The 21,334-nt window shown below is 37.0% G+C and overlaps 1 protein-coding gene across 5 annotated transcripts in view; it reads right to left on the bottom strand.

Moving 5' to 3' along the window:
* The window catches only part of Zbtb20 (zinc finger and BTB domain containing 20), a 770,503-nt gene that overhangs the window by 655,673 nt on the left and 93,496 nt on the right, over positions 1-21,334 (bottom strand). For all 5 annotated transcript variants that reach the window (XM_045146702.1, XM_045146709.1, XM_045146703.1 and 2 more), the window contains exon 2: positions 13,187-13,236. The gene's annotated coding sequence lies outside the window, so the exon portion shown is untranslated. The remainder of the gene's footprint in view (positions 1-13,186; positions 13,237-21,334) is intronic.

Here is a 21,334-nt window from a genome sequence, read left to right as displayed (position 1 = left end):
TTTTAAAATATTTATTGGCAAGCAGAGAGAGATAGAAAAGAGACAGAAAGAGAACGGACATTTCAGGGCCTCCAGCTGCTGTAAACGGACTCCAGATGCATGCACCACTTTGTGCATCTGGCTCCACATGGGCACTGGGGAATCAAAGTTGGGTCATTATGCTTTGCAGCCAAGCACCTTAACTTCTGAGACATTTCTCCAGCACCCGCCCCCAAATAAAACCACCTTATTCTGAGCTTTTCTCTTTTACTACATAAAAATTAAAGACATCTGGTTGGTTCAGGATTATAGACCTTGAAAGATATCTGCATTCTTGTTTAATCAGAGATTATCCATAAATCTAAAATTTCTTTTTGTCTTTGAAAAAAAAAATAACTGAACCATACTGCTAGTGAGTGCTGTAAACTAAAGGGAAAAGAGGAGATGCCTCATGAGGTCACCGATTCACTGGATAAAGCAAGGAGATTAGGGTGGCAAGATTCTGTAAGAAGTCTTGGATCTTTCTAATTGATGAATTTTCTTCAAGGAAAAAGTGGGCTCCATTTCTGTTTTTAAAAATCCAGAGTGTCTTTAATAGTGTAACTAATGACAACCTTCCCGTTATTCTCTCTTAAGAGGAAACCCTATAATAAGAGCTTCCCAGAATGTCAAATAGTACTTGTCTCATAACAGGGCTTCTTTGTTCATTCACCATGTCTCTTTTGATATGCACAGATAATAAAAGTTCATGTAAAACTAAAGGTAATATAGAGCAGAAGCCAACACTAATTCTGTATAAATATGTCTGATTAATAAGAATGCCATTGTTATGGTTATTTCGTAATGTCATGATTGTGAGAAGAACAGAGGATAGAAGTACTCTTACTCTCACTGTTTTTGTTCATCCTCTGTCATCCAACCAGTTGGTGAATTTTTGTTCTGTGGGGGAAAGGAAGGATAGAATTTTTTGTCCAATAATTATTTCTGTTGCATTAGTTCATCTCATAAGCTATGAAACTAGGTTTAAATTCAGCAAAGTAAATTAAAAGATTTTATTCTAAAATTAAACCCCACATCCACAAAAAGAAAAAGAAAAATGAAAAACTATTCTTCAGGCTCTAGGATCTTTTTCTCACGTGTATAGCCACTGCTTAACTGGTGCTTTTCTGTGACCATCTGAAAGGTAGACTTGAGCACAAAAGCACTAAGACCCGGTCAAGAGCTGAACAAGTTCAACCCTAACTATGGTTCGGTCCTCTAACCAGACGCCAGAGTGAGTGCGAGAGTCAGCGCCCACTCCAGTGAAGGCTGAGCACATGGGTCCTTACTGGCAAGGACAAGTCATAGATAAGAGCCTGCAGAGTCTGCAACTAAAAAGAATATCCTCAGCCTAGGAAATGTCTGTATTGTCACTACTTTGTTTTCTCTTTAAATTCTTCTCTCCTAAATCCTGGCCTCCCCACTTGGGGCAGCAGTATAATATAAAAATTTAACAGCTGATCTTAAATTTAGCTGACATTTTTATATCCTTCTCAACATACTCTTAAGATTGCACCCAAGAAGGAGATTATTAAATAGTAGCAGGAGACAAGTTATCACACCATTTTGACTGAACACAAAACAGCACTGTACCTTTCTTGATGATAAACCAAACATTTCCACAACTCTATCAATTTCATAAACAATATGCAATTAATAACTGGGAAAGGAGGAAAGAAATTGTATTTCTCGCATCTTTTCATCTTCCTTGAGATCCTCAGTAGTTTCATAAGGTGGCAGAAACGGCCACAAAAAGCATATGCCCAGCTGAGCTGAGGTCTCCCAGGAAGCGGCTTCTGTCACTCAGAAGCAAAGGTTTACCTCGGTGACAACTGTGGCATATCTGCTGTAGCCATTAGCCAGGGTACTGCTGTGTGAAGGCTGGCACCTCTCACAAATCTTTATTTTTAATTTAGACATTACTTTTCTTAAAATGAATTTATTTTTTCAGTCTCTCAATCCCTCCTTAGTTTTATTTATGAATATGGCTCTTCTTGATGGTAACTTTAATGTGAAATAGGCACTAATTAATGTCCCAGTCTGCCAACTTAATCCCTTTCCACACTCTCTACAGAGAACCTTAAGGTAAGTAACAGTTTACAGTCAATACTGGGTTTAATTATGCTTAATGAGAGTTATTGTCTCTGTTTACTAACTGCATTTAGGTGTGTGGATCCTAGATGAGCTTTCCCCAGGCCTCATTCTGATGCCTTAATGATGCCTCTGTGCACTGTATGTTCAGCGCTTAAATCTAGAAAGTGACTTCTAGAGGACAAAGCAAGTCCCACCTTCAGCTCAGACACCATTAATGAGTGAGCGCAACCACAGCCCAACCACACATTTCTGTAGTAAGAAAACGACCATTTTATGCTTTCCAAGCATATTCACTTAAGAACCTAATTACTGCCTAAATTCCAGATCCTGGCTAAGTCTACATACATAAAAACTTTCTAAGTAATTATTATTATAAGTGGTCTGCATGCTAAGATTATGGAGCACCACACATTTCTAAGATCCTGTAGTAATCCTTCAATATTATTTCAATTACTCAGATCTAAAACCATTTGGACAAAAGTGAACGATTTAGTCTCAATCTCTCTAAAATGTCTTTTTTTTTTAATTCAAAACTGTATTCAACATCATTGAAGATAAGGTTGTTTTGCCTAATTCAGATATAAAATAAAGCATTGAAACGAATATCCAGACCAAAAGGAAATCAAACCATGACTCAAAAGAAATTACTAAGCTTATCTTTCTTTAAAAATGCCTTTTGCTGATTTTGGTTGTGGCTAAGCTTTATATTGAGCTGACGGTATAGTTTCTCTACATCTTTGAATAGACTAAACAATTTGTAAACATTTACTGAGTACCTAATCTGAGTTAGGTACAAAGATTGTCAAGATACACTCCCTTTCCTGACATTAAGAAGCTTACTAACTGAAAGCAAAGAAGCATGAGTAAAAATGGCTGTGCTCATGTGAGTGAAAGCAGAGGAGGTACACATGATGACTTGATTCTGGATGAAAGGATAAACAAGGCCTCTGACTGTGAAGTAGAAGTTTTGTTATAATATAGCCAGTTGAAGGCCATAGTAGGACGAGTGAGTGGAAACAATGAAAACACCAAGTACATCAGCATACAGTGTGTTTAAAAGACAGCAAATTTTGAAGTTTAGGTAGAAAGAACTGTGCCCAGAAAAAGAAAGAAAAAAAAAAAGAAGGAGGAGGAGGATAGCCATTGACTATATTGTTTTTATTAATAATATCTACAATCTTAATTATAACTCTTTGAGATAGGTATTTTTCCATTTCCCTTTATAGCACAGTAACTTAAGAGAAGTAATTTATTTTTCTCACAGACAGTAGTTGAATAGATTGACAATCAGTTGTCACTCCAAAGTAATGCTATTTACAAGTAGGAAACAAAAAACATGTACACTAAATAAATGTACATCACATTATGTCAAAATGGCACTTCCAAATCATGTCAGTCCATTAATGACAGAAACTGCATGAAATTGAAACTTTAGACCTAAGATAGACACATAATTCTCGAAGAATAATGAACATACTTCTATAACATTGAAAAGTTAAAATTCGAGGACTGGAGAGACGGCTTAGAGGTTAAGGCATTTGCCTGTAAAGCCAAAAGATTCAATTCCCCAGGACCCACATTAGCCATATGCACAGGGGTTACAAGCATCTGGAGTTCGTTTGCAGTGGCTGGAAGCCCTGGCATGCACATTCTCATTCTCTCATTCAGTCTTCTCCTCTCTCTCTCCCTCTCTCTCTCCCTCTCTCTCTCTCTCTCTCTCCCTCTCTCTCTCTCTCTTTCTCTCTCTCTCTCTCCCCCCCTCTTTCTCTGTCAAATAAAAAAAAATAAAATAAAATAAGAAGTTAAAATTCTGACCACTTGAGATAGGGCTGCACACCAGGGCTAGATACCATTCCAACACGCCTGCCTGAGAAGGAACAAACTAGTGGAAGATGGCAGAGAAAACAGACAAGAATCAAGAGCCATAGAAAAGACAAGAAGATAGCTGACTGCCCACTACGAGACTTGCCACCTCTACCACAACCACCAGAGCCCAGGAGAAATTGCATAGGAAGTGGCGACATGAATACTGTTCTTACTGCTAGCATGACAACCAGCTCTAAGACAGTGATGACAGACATGGTTATCAATCAAAACCTATCCAAGCAGAAACCAATAAGCTACAGAGAACTCAACACTCAATCCGGATGGCAATAGGCCTGCCATGGCTCAGGTAACACACTGTGGAAGAGGGGGTGGAAAGATTTTAAGAACTACAGAGTGGGTAGTAATTTTCTGGGGCACAGTTCCCCACATTATGCCACAGGGACTGGCTGAGGCCTTCATGGTCCCACAGACACCAAAACACCACTGAGAAGGGTCCCCAGGGTAATGGGAGCAGGGTCAAGAGAATAAAATGGCACTTTACTTAAAGAGTTTTTTGTTTGTTTGTTTGTTTTCAGTACTGTTGTCTGATTAACTTTTTGTTAGAAAACACTACCTGTTAGAAAATAAAAAATTAGACTAGAGAATAATTTGAACAAAACCAAGTAAGCCATTTCAGAAACAATTAAAATGTAAAAGACTTTTATACCTTTCTGAAACGCATTCAAATATTTTACAAAAATCCATTTCTCTGATGCAAATAAAAAAAGACTGAGATTTCATCTCAATCCAGTCAGGATGGCATACATCAAAAAGTCAAACGAGGGACTAGAGCAATGGCTAAGTGGTTAATATGCTTACGTGCAAAACCTAACGACCTGAGTTCAATTCCCCAAGTGCACAAAGTGGCACATGCGTTTGGAATTTGTTTGCAATGGCTGGACACCCTAGGGCACCCATTCATATTCTCTCTCTTATACTCTCTCTTTGCTAGCAAATAAATTTTTAAATAAGTCAAGTGACAACAAATGCTGGTGAGGCTGTGGGAAAGAGGAACCCATATGTGCTGCTGTTCAGAGTGCAAACTGGTACAACTACTATGGAAATCAATATGGTGGCTCCTGAAAAGGATGAAAACAGAGCTAGCATTGGACCCAGCTATACCACTCCTGGGCACACACCCTCAGAACTCCACTCTTTACAACAGAGATACCTGCTAAACCATGTCTGTTTCATCTATATTTATGATAGCTAGTTCTGGAATTGGCCCAGATGCCCATCAACTGATGGATGAATAATGAAGATGTGGCATATATGTAAACAATGGAATTTTACACAGAGAAAGCAGAGAAAATGGAGAAGTGCCTAGATCCATCAATAAGACAATAAGATAGCTGACTGTCCAACATGAGACTTTCCACCTCTACCACATCTGCTAGGGCACAGGAAAAATTGCAGAGGAAGTGTTATCATGAATAATGCTTTTACAGGTAGCCTGACACCAGCCCCAGGTGTGCCCGTTCACTCTCCCTCTCCCTCTTTCTCTATCAAATAAACAAACAAATAAAAATAAAAACTTATATTATTTCTTTGTTCTAAAGATATTTTTCTCATTTTATGTTCAAGTATATCCTTAGTCGCTAAATTCACAGAATTAATTCTGAAATACTTTGGAAAAACGTATTTTTTTCATCCTTCTACTTTTATTCAGATGTAGTTTAAAAGTTTTGTACTATTATTCCCTTACCCCAACTCCCATTACCCGAAATCCCTCTTTAGTGGGGTTCTGGTCATCTCTGTGGGGCCATGAAGGTCTCAGTCAGTCCCTTTCGGGTAGCTGGGGATCAAATCTCAGGGTATTCCTCCTGGCCTCCAGCCACTGCAAACAAACTCCAGACACCTGCGACCCCTTATGCATCTAGCTAATGTGGGTCCTGGGGAATTGAACCTGGGTCCTTTGGCTTTGCAGGCAAATGCATTAACCATTAAGCCATCCCTCCAGCCCTGAATTTTTATTTTAATAGCAAAAATTGTCTTATTTTTAGTAACATGAATATCTTTTTATCTAATTAATAACGTGTTCTCCATTTCAAATACTGATGCTATCAGCAGAGTATCCACACATCTGGGCATGTTTCTGAGTTTACCTAAACCAACCCTTCTGTAGTGTACTTTTCCTCTCAGTACCTCAGCTATGCAGATTTGCAGAAACGCCTCAAACGCTCTTATTTGCCCGCACCACACTACTTCAGATGGTTTTCAGGCCATTCAAGTTATTACCAGAGACTGGCCATTCTTAGACACCCACTTTTGTCCTTTTGCTCAGGAAAAGAAAAGGGTGTAGATTCCAATGATAAGTCTTCCTCAACATGATAATCATATTTATTCACACCAGAATTATATAAAAGAAGTATGACCTTAGTGTTAACTCACAGTTTATAGTATAAAAATATCCATAGGTAAATATAACATTGCAGTTCTATATGCATTCATAAGGACATTTCAAATATATATATATATATTTATATATATTTATATATATATATGATTATATTTGTATGTACATATTATATATAGACATTGATATGTAGGTACACAAGCATTTGCATTTGAGCTGGTATTACTGAAAGTAGAAAAATACTTACACTGTTTTCATAACACAAATTTTATCTGAAATAAAATGTCCTTTAAAAACTATAATTAATGATTGTTATGTCAAAATGTGAACCCAAGGGTCAAGCTTTCTAATTCACAGTTTGAGAGGTCATAGCTCAAATTATAACCTTAAAAAACTGATTATCTATGAGTAATTTGACAAATCCATCTAATAAACACTGAATGCATACAAAATATTTTTAAGAGTATAAAAAATGTATGTCCAAGTGGACAGCTGATGGAAGAAATGGACATTTTACTGAACAAGGCTAAAGTCCAGCATAATGACTTGGAATGCTTTTGAATGAGCATGCAGGCTAAAAGGCCAAATGGCTCATGCATCCAAAGGATGCATAATGAACAATCTGAGCAGAAGACAAAATATTCCACACATGTCCAGTGAGAGGAAAAACTAAACATGCCTATCATCTACTCTGTTTTCAACCACCCTATATCCCATTTCAAAGGTAAATGATGGACCATTAATAAACATTCATTAAAAGAAGTAATTTTCTGCAAATAAAAAATATTAGATTTTTTTGACAAATCTGAGATGCTAAAATAGATATGGAGGTCATCCATATCATATAGAGTAAGCTAGGTTTTAAAAAAACTACTTTCTTCAGGCCGGGCGTGGTGGCGAGGCCAGCATGGGCTATATGAAACACAAGGTCACTGAAAGAAGAAAAAGACAGAAAGATGATAGAAAGATAGTAGATAGATTGACAGATATAGGAAGAGACAGACAAATGGAAGGCGGGAAATACACATTTTTAAGAGAAAAAAGTCAGCATTTTCTGAATCCATAAAAATGCTTCCATGTAAGCCAGGCAAGGTGGCACACTCCTTTAATCCGGGCACTCGGGAGGCAGAGGTAGGAGGATCACTGTGAGTTCGAGGCCACCCTGAGACTACACAGTGAATTGCAGGTCAGCCTGGGCTAGAGCGAGACCCTACCTCCAAAAACAAAACAACAACAACAACAACAACAAATGCTTCCATGTTAATTGCATTCCTCTTCATGCCGTTATGCCTTATTGCAAGAGTCCTTGATATATCTGAACATGTTTGACTTTGATGTACAGGGAACTTAGTGGTTCTCAAATACTAGTTAGTATCACTAGTGAGCTATGCAGATATAACCAAAATACCATAAAAAAAAAGACATTTAAAAAGAGATTCTTCTTGATAGAAGTAAAAGCTTAACTCTGGTGCCACTCTGCCTGGTAAATGTTTCTGTCATTCTGCTGGACCAGCCCACACATACTGGGCTCTTGATGTTTTTGGGGCTCAACCATCTGGTCCTTTATTTACTCAACTCTTTTCTAATACTGACAAGTGTATTAGTAACACTTCTTTGATCACTAGTAAATATAGAGCTACCACATAACTAACATCTTCTCTCATTCTGAAAGTCACTAATTAGTTGTGGGTAGGAGTTTGAGACCATTACAAAGACACACTGAGCATTACTACAGAAGTCATCGAAATACCTCCCCTCACCCCCAAGCAGGATAAATTACTTCCTTAGCAGAATAAAAAACACTTTGCATCACTAAAGGATAGAAAAAAGAGACATGACTATTTAAAGGAATGGTAGATAAGGAGGAACAGTGAATGTAGACAGTTGGCAAGAAACAAAACTTACTCATACCTGTCATCCCAACACTCAGGTAGCAGAGGCAAGAGGATCACGCCTAAGGCAAGACTAGCCAAGATTAAAATAGCAAGATGCTCTCTCATAAATATACCTTCTCAACAGAAACAAGGTAAATGATTCCTAGTTTTTTTGTTTTTTGTTTTTTGGTTTTTCGAGGTAGGGTCTCACTCTAGCCCAGGCTGACCTGGAATTTACTGTGGAGTCTCAGAGTGGCCTCGAACTCATGGTGATCCTCCTACCTCTGCCTCTCAAGTGTTGGGATTAAAGGCATGTGCCACCATGCCTGGCCTACTATTATTTTTTTAATGACCATTCTAATAGAAGTCTTGATATATTATAGGCAACTTTAGAAGCTACATTTGTCATTTTATGTAAAAAAAAATCTGAATTACTTGATATTGCAGAGTAAAATTTAGGACTGAAATATAAAATGAAGTTCCAAAAGGGGCTAAAAAGTCTCTTAGAAACAAGATGCAGTCTCTTTGTAAGTAGTAAAACTGGGATTTCACATAATTCAAATACATTATAAAATATATTTATTTACAGGGCACTTTTGTGTTGGATGAAAGTCTAAGGTCATTAAATTTTCTGTAATTTAGATTGTTCTAATAATATTAGTTGCTTTGTGTGTTTAAAACATCATAACTCAGATCCTTAAAACTCAGGTCTCTATGCAGAGATGACCCACTTGTCCTCATTACAGAATTCACTGCAACACCAAGCAAAAGCTGTTCAGAGATAATTTGGGTTTTCAGTTTTTCTCTATTTTTCATAGGCATTGTCCTATAGCAAAAGGTAAATAAAATTGTGGATTTTGGAAAAACTAGTACTTCCTTATTAAATTTTATAACTAATGGTAAAAAATATTCATTGGTCATACACAGAAATAAATTGATGAAAAATGAATATGGGGGCAGAAGCATATAGTTTTATATCAAACTTAAGAACTGTCAATGAAGAGAAACATTTGTCACATGGAAAAGAATGACTCTGCATACAGATAAACGCAGGTACATAAAGGAAATATAATGGAAGTTCAAGTCTGCTGGGCGCTATGTTAGCGTGGAGGCAGTTACAAAGCAAGGATCAACCAACTGACAGAACTATTATTCATGGCAGGTATGTAAGCAGTCGGGGCAGCAATGTTGGTGACCCTACCTACTAAAGAGCTTTGCCAGTACAGGCCGGCTACCTAGGACCAAGCAGGACACAAAATAGTAAAACATAGCATCAGTTGAGGGCAGATTCAACACCATCCATCTTCAACTTAAATGTCACAAGAAGCCCACACTGAAGAATGCTTTCCCTCTGGGTTGCAATTTTTTTTTAAGAGTTTACTTTTATTTCTTTATTAGAGATGGGGGGGTAAAGAGACAGAGAGAGAGAGAGAGAGAGAGAGAAAGAGAGAGAGAGAGAGAGAGAGAGAATGGACACACCAGAGCCTCCAGCCACTGCAAACGAACTCCAGATGTATGTGCCACCATGAGCATCTGACTTACATGGGACCTAGAGAATCAAACCTGGGTACGTACTTAGGCTTTGCAGGCATGCGCTTTAGCCACTAAGCCATCTCTCCAGCTCTGGGTTGAAAATTTTGATCACTTGCCTCTACTTATCTTACTATGATGAGCAATGAGTTTGAAATAACTAAGCATTTCCAACATAGGACACACAAGTGATTCTAACGTGAGCTGGCAAAATTTTTTGTTGTTGTTTATGTTTCTGTTTTTGAAGTAGGGTCTCACTCTAGCTCACGCTGACCTGGAATTCGCTATGTAGTCTCAGGATGGCCTCGAACTCATGGAGATCCTCCTACCTCTGCCTCCCAAGAGCTGGGATTAAAGGTGTATGCCACCAGGCCCAGCTAGTTGGCAAGATTTTTTGTTACTACGTATTACCATCATGTTATTATATGAACAGATGGCTGAAGCAAATCCATTTCACTGACATTGTATTATGGGATCTAGGTAGTCCTACAATCAAACCAAACAAAAGGGCAACACAGAAGAGGTCAATGTGCCTGCCCTCATTTAGTCAGCAGCTTTATCTGTGAAATGTGAAAATAAAAACCAACCCCAGCTATAATCCTGCATTGCACAATTTACATATAATATTTGAGTCAATATTTACATATTTCTATTTAAAATCATTATATTTATGAAAGTAGAATAATACATAGATGAATGATGATATACTCTTTGAAGAAAAGTTAAATTAAGCCAAAGACAGACAAATATTGCAGGTTTCTCTCTTAATAATCTCCAGATTTTATGTAGGTACATAAAATTGTATATGCATACATGACAAAAGTACAAGTAAGGGCTGGAGACACGGCTTAGTGGCTAAAGTGCTTGTCTGTGAAGTGTAAGGACTCATGTTTGACTCTCCATATCCCATGTAAACCAGACACACAGGTAAAGCAAGCATACAAGAACACACATGCACACAAGAGGGTACACACATCTAAGAGTGTGATTTCAGTGGCTGGAGGCCCTGAGGCATCAATTCTCTCTCCCACACTCTCTCCTGATCGCTCTCTCTCTGTATCTCTCTCATTAAAAAGGCCAGTCTGTTAGGCTTGCCTCAAAAAAAAAAGTAGAAGTGAAACTGTCTAGGGCAAGAAGGGTACTAATGAGGTGAGAAAATGGAGAGCAGGGATAGGAGGGAGGATGCTCCACATGCAATAGTTACTTGTATGAGAAACACTTAAATGAAAAATAATGAGACCTTTTAGGAAAAAAAAATGATTTAATTGTATCTTTCAACAACATGATTTCCAATAATTAGTCATATTTATCGTTTGTCAGATTTTAAGCTGATAAGTAGTTTATAAGAAAACATCAACTTATAACTTTATTTATATTCAATTCTTTTAATGAAACCTCAGGAAGAAAATATATCTTAAGCAGCAAATCTCCAAATGAAAAGTTTAAATGTACTTACCAAAATGTTGATGACCAAATTAGTAGTATAAAAGGTATTCAATCCCAAGTAACTAAATTTTGCTCCATGAGGCTTCTTGAAAACACACACACACACACACACACACACACACACACAATGCTAAATGAGTTCTTCATATGACAACTTCATGTCTATAAGCAACCTACAAAATACGTCACTTTGATTTTGTAAAATAAAGGCTACGTAGGGCAAAAGAGACAAAGATTTGGGGTCTATTTCTATTTATAGCAACTAATGGTAAAACAACTCAGGGTTATAGTATAGAATGCATTTACACATGTGGCTGTAGAGACAGAGACAAAGAGAATTCTGGATCTCTACCTTCAGAAAGACATGCTGAAATATGAGGGTTAAGAGTACGTCTTTAGTACCTCTGTACCTTAAAATATTGCCGAGTATTAATTTTTCATCAAGTTGTCATTTTCTTTGACATTTGGTTTTATTAATCAAGGCATTTACCATTAATTTGTAGAAAATATCATAATTAAGCCAAATAAAATAAAATCCTTAAAAGGTTAAAATTAGAAGGCAGGTGAATTAGAACTCTGACATTACTGTGTTGACACACGGAGCTTCTTGGAAGTATGGGAATCAAGTGTTTTCATTTTGGTGCCTCAATCTTGGGGCTGGCTGGTTTAAAAAAAAGTTATAAAGATTTGATTTAAAACTGTCTGACAGTTTTGACATTCAGGAGAAAGTACTGCTGCTGCGTTTGGAACAATTTGCATATCCCCCTGCTGAAGGGAATGTTTGAGGTGTGCACTGGTGTAAAAAAATTAAACACAAGCTATCACACATGCTTTAGTGCATGTATTCACAAAACTGATGGTTCGATTGCACCACCCCACCCCCTTCCAATATAATCTGTGATTTACTCTTCTATAGTAAATTACCCCACCAAGTTATTCTAGCTGGAAGATCTAACCACACATATGAGAAGAAAAGTAATTACAGTTGCTCTTGTCTAAGAAACCTTCTCCAAGTGCTAAAAGCTTTGTATAGACAATGTAGCAACACAAGACTATTCTAAACTTCTTGCCTGATACTCTGGTCTTCTATCAGAAACTCTTCAATGTGATCTGACCTGTTTTGTTGTTCCTAATGAAGACACTTTTACTTTGTATAGTAAGTGGCAAAGCTATTTATTCTTGGAGAAAACATAAACTTTCTTTTTTATTCCTTTGAACTAATATGTCTACTTAAGAAAAAGGCACATTTTAAAACTATGATTTCAGCCGGGTGTGGTGGGGAACACTTTTAATTCCAGCACTCGGAAGGCAGAGGTAGGAGGATCACTGTGAACTGGAAGCCACCTTGAGACTACAGAGAGAAATCCAGGTTACCCTGGGCTAGAGTGAGACCCTACCTCGAAAAACAAAACAAACAAATAAACAAAACTAGGATTGCAAACTAACAAAAAATGTGACACACATTCTTGGACAGAAAGAAGAAAAGGGGGAACAACAATCATTAGGCTGAAATGAGGTTTCTTTTGTTTACTTATAGTATTTTTTTTGATAGGGATTAAATATAGTAAAAGGCACTAAAAGGTTGAACCAGTAAATGTAAGACTTTGGAAATCCAAGCCAAACAAGCATGAGTGCCTTAGAAGGCCCAATACACCCCACGTTTAATTCCCTAGCACCCATGGAAACAGGTGGGCATGGCCACACCTACATACAACCCCAGCCCAGCAGGAAGCAAAGTCTCGAATATCACCAAGGCTTGCCAGCCAGACCAAAAGAATTAACAGTCCCAGGGTCAAAGAGATTCCATCTCAAGAAAAAGCATTTATGAGTGAAACAAAGACCTGATATTCTCTACTAACCTAGGCACACACAGGGATTGGCTATAGATCTGTACACACATTCATATACCACACATACCACACACACACACACACACACACGCATGCATGGAAGTAAACAATTCAAGACAGTAAACAAGTGAGAAAGTATTACTTGATATTACCTTCAGTATTTGGAGTCTCAAAAGGCAATTCAAATACTCCTTTCATTTATCTGTATGTAAAGAAAACACTAAAATTAGAAAAAAGTCAAAGGAAATAACTTGCATTTCCATAATGTCTTTATGATTAGCTATGAGAAATAGGTCGAAAAGTTTGTGTAGGCTAACTAATATTCACTTTGAAGGAACAAGAAAAATCAATATGTCCAGTATAAGAACTAAAAACATGTAGTACAAGCACTCAGCAAAATAGGTCTTGAAAATTCAATATAAGCCACTGTATGGACATTTTAAAAACATTATTTATTTATCTGTAAGTAGAGTGGGATAGAGAAAAGAGAGATGACAGAAATTATGGGCATGTCAGGGCCTCCAGCCACTACAAATGAATTTCAGATGCATGCACCACTTTTGTGCATGAGGCTTTATGTGGATACTGGGGAATCTAACCTAGGTGGTTAGGCTTTGTAGGCAAGCACCTGTAACTGATGAGCCACCTCTCCAGCCCCAGCATGTACAATTTTGAGAGGGATGAAGAACAGAAGAGTAGAAACTTTTGTAAATGGCATTAATAGTGGCTGTTCTACTTTAATATTCATGTTTTTTGAAAGAGCTAATCCAAACCCATTCATTTGCTTAGTCATTAAAAGATATATATTGAAAAGATATATCTTGTTAATCCCTGGAGAATTAGGAAGTATACAGAGATAAGACACCAATCCTATTATAAATATAGCAGGTAAGGTTCTAAGATACATGCATAAACACAGAAAATTCATACAAAACAAAAACAAAATGGGTGGAATGCAATAAGGAAGCAGAGGGTAACATGTTCAATAGGGCTTGAACAGGTCTTTGACACCCAGGGTTCTGGCAAAGAAATGCTTTATACCTCCTGTCTCAGCAGCAAGGCTAATCGTAAGCTCCTATCAAGATCAGGGGTAGGAATGGATGACAAAGGATGAGTCACTTTTAAATTCCTTTCTATCCAAATCCACTTTCATAGTGTAGAATCAAAGCTGAGACTGGAAGGTAGAGCAGTCAGGATGTTGATGGGCCTTCAAAGACAATTTGGTAAGCTTCATTATACAATGGTGTAACTAGAAAGAACTTTCCCATTAAAAATTGAGTTGGATGCTGTATGTCCTTGTAACGTGAGCTTTCTAAATTTGCTAAGAAATCTCAATGATGACCTTGATGCCATATTTATTTACTAATAATATCTACAGAGATTTAGCCATTCAAAATCTCAAAATCAGTTTTACCAAAGAAAATGTAATGCATAAGCACAAGCTAATCATAAACCAATATATCTACAGTGAAAAGATGCCTTTTAACAAAAGTCATGGGATTTTTAATTGATTCGATCTTTAATGTGCATATGCAATGTCTGTACAAAGGGAAACAAGGAGGCATATAATAGCCACACCAGAAAACCATGAGAGACCTGAGTTTAAGCTGTGCAACCATCTAATTAATGAGGCCCAGAAAAGAAAAATAACAGTGCAGTTACATTAAAGGTACATGAAGAAATGCTAAACTTGCTGTATTAATGCAGATTTTAAGAGGCACTAAAAATTACTGACAACAAGAATAAGATCAAAATGATCATTAATAGATGAACAAACAATTAGAAACAGAAGAAAACATGTTCACATTATGAGAAGATGCAGAAAGAAACTTTTTAGAAAATTAATTTGGCCATTACATGATGCATTATGAGTAATAGTTACTTATTATTTTTATCCCTCACTGGAATGGAAGTATGATAAGTCAGACATTTATTTTTTCCACATTATCCTCAATCCCATGAACTGTGACTAACAAATACAAGAAAATCTGTGCATATTTACTGAATGAAAGAAAGAGCTGGCCAACATATGCACTAGTCTCTACATCTACATCTCTAACACAGATAAGGACATTTGGGCTTAAAGAAGTTTTGTGTTGTATGTTAATTTATACTTTTTCCTTCTACAACTCCAACCTCCTATATCCATGATTTATCATTATTTTTAAAACAAAGGAAACAAGCAAGTAAATCACGAGGCTTATAATGTCAAAAAAGTAGTATAAAATAAGATCACAACACTGGGAATTACATGAGTTTGTACTTTCATTCATCTGGACAAGAAAGGTTCTTGGGAGAGGAAACAACACAAAGACACCAGAAGCATTAACAGAGGGGACAATGGGCTGCTGCAGGATGGAGAAATGACACACAACACCTCAGTACAATGACTGGCACTCAGGAAACTGTATACTCGCTATTATTTTCTTTACATTGCAATTTTTTAATAAATTGTGGATTTCTTCACTTAAAGGGTAAGTCTATCAAAAGCAATCATTTTTATCTTCCCTAAAATTCCTTAAATAGTGCCTAACAAGAACTCAATAAACATTTACAAAACTGAAAAGAAGACTATTATCACTTCAATTAGAAAACATAAACAGACCACAAGATCATGAAAAAGTCACCATATTTCATATGCCTGAAATCAATCTAACCAGTTCACATAATAATCTTTCTCATATTTTAAAAAGGAAGAATATAAAAAATATGGGTAGGGCCAGTAAGTCACAAAAACTAAATGGTAAGAATTAATTGAAAAAGATTGAAAAATAACAGCAACCACTAGGAGTTGTGTACACCAGACTCTGAGCAGTCAACTATTAACTGTGCATACCTTCCCTTGATTTTTTAAAGTATCACATAAGCCTGGACCTTAAAATCAACATGTTTAAAGTTTGAATATGTGACTAATTACATCTATACAGCACACCTAATATTAAAAGAGAGGGCAGATAAGATGTTTGTTGGTTTTAATGACAGGATAAAGGGACTAGCAGAATATGGCATGTAAATACAGACCACTCTAAATTAGTTTTGGAATTACAATTGGTATATATTTAAACAAATACATGTTAAAATAAGCCAATTTTAGTCAACGACAAAATCATGTAGTACCTTCCCACATTCAGGAATTATTTTTCCATCAATGGTGCTTTATATTCACATATTCCCTGAACTATGAGAAGTCTCCTGGCTGCCTCACTAACTTCTTTAAATCAGGCCCTCTCAGGATAGGACACAGTAAATGGAACTGCTAAATACCATTTTACATCAATAATTGTGAAAAGTAATCATCTTCATTAAATAAAAAGTAAATCCAAGGTTTACTCATATCATATAAAGATTATGACCATCAAAAGCATGTCAAAGGATTCATATATTTACATAGCCAGGTGAACAACTTGCATTCACTTGAAGGTTCAACAAGGCTGCTGAGTTCTAGTTATCCATAATGGTGGTTCCTAAGGTGGAGGTATCCATTTTGCAAAACACCAGAAAACTGTGATAATTTCTAAGGTAGCCTTCAGAAATCCTTCCCAACAGTAGACTAGCTGAATCTGTGAGAAGGCCATCGAAAAGCAGAGCAAATCCATCGAGCAGGAGCTCTAGGGCAGCAACAAAGGACCATTCACTTGACTGAATTACACTATCTGTTAGGCACTACAGTTTCCTTCCAAATAGAGAAAGTAGAAAAAGATTATGTACTTAATATTTCTGTTTAGCCTGAAATCTAATCAATTTACACTTTTCTTTCTTGTCCCTTTAAAAGTAACCCCAGACCTCTTATTTATTATGCAGCTTCACTATTTGTTTTTATTTCCCAATAACTGAATGCCTTAAATAAACTCTTAAAAAACAACATACCAACAAATAAATAAATTAAAACTCAATGACTATAAAAAGTACACACTCCAACCTGGTTAATTATTAACAGGTAAACAGAATGCATTTTAGAATTATTTACTTAATCTCCTCCAACTAAAAACCTTAAAAGTTTTTGAGTTTAGAATGTGTACCCTTTTTGATGATCCATAAAATAATTCTTTTGAAATATTCTACTAACCAACATTAATAAAACCATTTTAAAAGCACAAAATATAAGTTTAAACATTTATACAAGTACATACAAAATAGATTTCCAAAGGCACTAATACTCCTTTTCTTTCAACTCTCTATTCCCTTTCATGTGATTTATTTCATACTACAATTGAGAAAAAGGACTGGAGATATATATTCAATTCATTGGTATAATAACGGTTATAAGGCAATCAATAATAAAATATTGATAAAAGTATCATGATAAATATACAACTATGAACCTATAAAATGGTGATAATTATGAAAAGAGAAGGAATAAAAGAAAGGAGAGTAGACAGAACCAGCACTTTCTCTATCAGGCACAGAACGCCGCCACCAGGTACCACGTGAGTCATGATGAACTGAGTGTTGGGTCACTGTGTTTTCTGCTTAAATCAGAAGAGAAAAAGTTTCATTTGATCCTTAAAATTTTAATATGTACTAGTAGATTTTTCCATCTTTCTAAGTCAGGTACTTTAAGTTTTTCATTTGCTAAAAACATTTATGTTGCCTTAGAAGGCATCTTAACTAATCACATGGAAGGAATCATAAAGGAAGATTAAAAAAAAACAAACCCAAAGAAGTGTTTTCTCTAGAGAAGTGTGCATGCTCACAAGGTTTTGGATAAAAGTTCCAGGGTCCCACGTAAGAACCCTCTTGCCTTCTAATATATGGATTTCCACATACTTACACACAGAGATTATAGTGACCCCATGACATGAAAAGGTATTAGAAGTTGGTTATTTTCTGGTTTGTTTCCTGTCTTCTACAAGAGTATGAAAAAAGTTTCAGTTCATTTGGATAAAAGTTAAATATGTCCCCTTCTAGAACAGTTGCACTACCAGGTCTTTGAGGTTTAAAGCACTGCTTTCAAATACAACAGACTTTAAAAGTAGCAATAACAGTTTGTCTTATAATTTCATAACTCACAGAAGTGGCAGGATTAGAAAGAAAACTATTAAATTTACATTTTTGCCACCACAACTGAAAATAATTGCAAATACGTAAGCATGGTGTAAACTTATGTTTGCTGATTTAATACATTTTTACTCATTTCAACTTCACAGAAACTCCAGGAGGTAGGTAGTGTCAATACACTCGTTTTATTGAGTTAAAATGGAGGCACAGAAAGATCAAGTAATTGGCCAAAGGACACTGAAGTACGAAAGGAAGACTCAGAACTCACATTCAGAATGGATGCACAGCCCAGTCTTACAAGCCATATATTCCAGATATACTTTCTACCTTTCCTGAACTGATGGGTGTGACTTTACATTAAACGAAGTCTTTTTTGCTGCAATACAGGAAATTTTCATAGTATTTTCCCATGCAAATTCATTAGCAGAATTATTAGTAAGCTGTTAAAAAAAATGGACCAAACTTGGTCACTGATAGTTATATACCATAATAAATTCCCCAGAGTACCTGACATACAAAAATAAGAAACCAGTATCTCAGTAATTGTTGAATTACAAAATGATCCTGACATCATTTCATTTTTTGGAAACAGGTCTGATGGGATAGAAAATCAAATGGTTATAGCCTCTGAAGGCCAACCAAGATAGTAACACAAATGGACAATGTTATCATCACTTCTCCAAAACAAAACTGCTTCTATTCCTAACTTGTCTGAAGAGAGGTACAGGGTATAGGAATTATCCATTCTAGTCTTGAACCATGTTTATGAAGTAAAATGTTAAAGTGAACTGCATATTTAATGAAGACAAGCAAGTCGTTTCAGTGGTCACAGCTGTAGCAATATGGGTGCTGTTTTGGCCTATCCGTTTCCCTCACAGATTGCTATCAACTTGTGGCACTAAGGATTTGTCTTTAGCACACCAACTTTTTGTTATGAAGTAGATCACTGCAAAGCAAGTGCCGACGCCAAGAATAAATACACAAATCCCATCCACATGGTTTGTATAAAAGAGGATTTAATTATAAATCCATCCCATTCAATTTTCATTGAATAATTTCCTCCATATAAATTCAAACAATCAGGTACTACTCAAGAGGCACAAAACAGAGCAAAATAAAGCAGAATATAGCACATAGCAAACAGATATGTAGATGCAACACAACATCACGAAGAACCCTGGTAACAGAGGTGGGTGGATCTTACACATTGGGCTTTGATGGAATAACATTCTTTTCAGCCAAGACAGGCTTGGAATGACAAAGTGGAATGTGTGGAATACAATAAGATCCTCAGCATCTGTATACTTCAAAATTGTCCTAGTTAACACAGAAATTATCTAGTATTCTCTTTTTCCATGTACCAAGCCTTGGTCACTTACAGTGGCATCTAAACTTTTTTAAAATTATTTTTATAATGTATTTTGGAGTGTTTTTCAGCATTTCCAAATTATATGCAATGTATTATAATATTAATCTCCCCCATTACCCACTTGTCACCCTCCCACTCCCGCTGACCTACTTCCTCACCCCAACAAGTCACCTCCACTAACTACCATGTCTTCTTTCTTAAGAGATGTGCAGATCACCATTGAAAGAGCCATGAAATCAGGGAAACAACATTTCACAGCATTCATTCCAAATCTCCATCTACCAGATCTCTAGTTCGCAGAGTCTTTCTGCTCCCTCTTCTGAAGTGCTCCCTGGACCTTGGCAGGGGTGATGCACTTTGAGGACTCAAGTCTCTGTGATGTCACCTACTGCAAAAAGAAGCATCTCTGGGCTGGAGAGATGGCTTAGCGGTTAAGCGCTTGCCTGTGAAGCCTAAGGACCTTGGTTCGAGGCTCGGTTCCCCAGGTCCCACATTAGCCAGATGCACAAGGGGGCGCACGCATCTGGAGTTCGTTTGCAGAGGCTGGAAGCCCTTGCGCGCCCATTCTCTCCCTCTCCCTCTATCTGTCTTTCTCTCTGTGTCTGTCGCTCTCAAATAAATAAATAAAAAATGAACAAAAAAATAATTAAAAAAAAGAAGCATCTCTGATCAAAGCTGAGAGTAGCACTGCTCTACAGGTATAAATCAGTAGATTCCCACCTAGAGACCATGAGCTCCATAGGCTTCTTACCAGGTGTATACTGTCAGGTGAATATACCTTCCCATGGAATGGCCTTGAATCAGAAAGCAGTTGGCTACCCCCAAAAGTCATGTCACTATTGCACCAGTGGACATATATTAACTAGAAGGTCAGTATTATATGCTAGGTAAAACCTCTGATGACAGTTCACCTTCAGCAGCTTTCAGAGTTCCTTCTGGCACTGTGAATGTTGGACAACAGGGAAGAAGCGTCCAGTTGAGTTCCTGTTTGATTTTATTGTGTACTTTCACAGAAAGGTCATACTATCTAGTTCAGGTGGGCAAGGAAGAGTAATGGCGAGAGCGAAGATTGTTTTGGGGACCTCAGGGATCTCCATGACCAAAAACTCATAGCAAAGTATCACGCATGTGGCACAGGATACTCATTTTATGGCTTTTAGTTTCTGGGTACAGGATTATTTATTTATGCAAAGTACCTCCATTCAAATTTTTTAATTTTTTGATAAATTATCAGTTTTGGTTAGTTAATAATGTCTTTGGTTATCATTTTTAAAATTTACTTTGGGGTCTGGAGAGATGTCTTACAGTTAAGCTGCTTGCCTGTGAAGCCTAAGATATCAGGTTTGATTCCGCAGTACCCAGGAAAGCCAGATGCACAAGGTGGTGCATGCATCTGGAGCTCCTTTGCAGTGGCTGCAGGCCATGGCATGCCCTCTCTCTCCCACTCACTCTTCCCTTGCCTCTTTCTTATCCTCTCTTATAAGTAAATAAATAAGTAACTTTTTTAAAAACTTATTTGAGAGAGAGAAAGAGGCAGACAGAAAGAGAGAGAGAATGGGTGCACCAGGGCCTCCTGCCACTGCAAATGAACCTCAGACACATGTGCCACTTTGTGTATCTGGCTCTACACAGATACTGGGGGATGAACCTAGGCTGCCAGACCTTCAAGTTTGGCAGCACCTTCAACCCCTGATACCCCAAACCCTTATGCTTGTCTCATATACCTTACTTTTGATTAACCTTTCCTCCTACCATCACCTTTATCCCCATTTTCTTCCCCCGTTCCCACTTGAACCTATTCCACATCCTCTACTTTCTCAGCCTCTACTGACATCATCTACAAGTGTACCGGGCAGCATGCACACCAGTATTTATGCAGCTGAAATATTTTCACATATTCATTAAGCCCTCAACATTTCCTCCATGGGGTCTT

This window comes from Jaculus jaculus, chromosome 4 (assembly GCF_020740685.1).
Source record: "Jaculus jaculus isolate mJacJac1 chromosome 4, mJacJac1.mat.Y.cur, whole genome shotgun sequence".
NCBI lineage: Eukaryota > Metazoa > Chordata > Mammalia > Rodentia > Dipodidae > Jaculus > Jaculus jaculus.
The sequence above is the reverse complement of the archived record's forward strand: the minus strand, read 5'-3'. Positions and strand labels throughout refer to the sequence as shown.